The 1,290-nt window shown below is 35.6% G+C and overlaps 1 pseudogene; it reads left to right on the top strand.

Moving 5' to 3' along the window:
* The first annotated feature begins 1,237 nt into the window (after positions 1-1,237).
* The window catches only part of LOC106792806, an 11,342-nt pseudogene continuing 11,289 nt past the window's right edge, over positions 1,238-1,290 (top strand).

The raw sequence follows: 1,290 nt of genomic DNA, 5'->3' as shown, positions 1-1,290 counted from the left end.
TAATCAACGGAAAGATGATCAAAGAATTATCAAAAAAAGGAATAGCGTATATTACCTTACTATTCAACGCCATTTTACGCCTAGGCTACTATCCTACTTCATGGAAAGAAGCAGTAATTACACTCATTCACAAGCCAGGTAAACCACCTGATGACGTTTCGTCATACCGACCAATCAATCTCTTACCTTGTTTGTCTAAGCTGTTTGAAAAATTGTTCACTTATCGCCTACTAAATGTCTTGGATGTCCCTACTCTTCCTGACCATCAGTTCTGGTTTCGGAAATACCATTCAACAATTGAACAGGTCCATAGAATAACTCGTTAACTATCGCAAGATTTTAAAAAGAAAATTCACTTCAGCTTATCCTATCTTGTCCGGTGTTCCACAAGGCAGCGTACTTGGTCCCATACTGTACACAATACACACGGCAGATCTACCTTCCTCAGAAGGGATAACTACTGCTACATTTGCAGACGATACAGAACTGCTAGCATCTGAGAGGGATCCACAAAACGCGACTGATAATTTCCAACGTCATCTGCACTCACTAGAAAAATGGTGTCAGAAATAGCAAATCAATATCAATGAAAATAAATCAGCTCATATAACCTTCACATTGCGCAGAGGCACGTGTCCCTTTGTGGTTATCAATGGGGTAAATATTCCTTTTAGAGACTCGATCAAATATTTAGGTATTATCCTAGACAAAACGCTGACAGGGAAGCAACATATACAAACCAAAGTAAAACACCTCAAAGAACGAGTAAGAAAAATTTATTGGCTTTTAGGTAGATCGTCTAAGTTACAATTGGAAAAAAAGCTCGCTATCTATAAAGCTACTATAAAACCCATATGGACTTACGGAATTCAACTATGGGGAACTGCGAGTAACTCCAATATAGAAATTCTCCAGAGGTTCTAATCAAAAACTCTACAAAACATTTGCAATGCCCTATAGTACGTTACATACGAAAGAATTCATCAAGATTAAGGAATATCTACAATAAAAGAAGAAATTGTTAGCTTTAATGAACGCTAAAACTCCCGTTTAGCCAAACATCCCAACTCTTTAGCAAAAAATTTACTAGAAACAAATTAACTAGTACGAAGACTAAAAAGGTTCTACCCTTTTAACCTTAAAACAAGATTTGCATGATTTAAAACATCGTATTATTATTTGAGACTAATGTATTATATCTACACTCACCATTGTATATATTATTCATGTACATTTCATGTTATTACATCACGTTAGCCTAAAGTACTTATAATTCTCGTCAAAAATTGA

The sequence above is a fragment of the Polistes canadensis genome, unplaced genomic scaffold, assembly GCF_001313835.1.
Source record: "Polistes canadensis isolate GaletaPanama2010 unplaced genomic scaffold, ASM131383v1 scaffold_725, whole genome shotgun sequence".
NCBI lineage: Eukaryota > Metazoa > Arthropoda > Insecta > Hymenoptera > Vespidae > Polistes > Polistes canadensis.
This window is presented reverse-complemented; position numbering and strand designations above follow the sequence as displayed.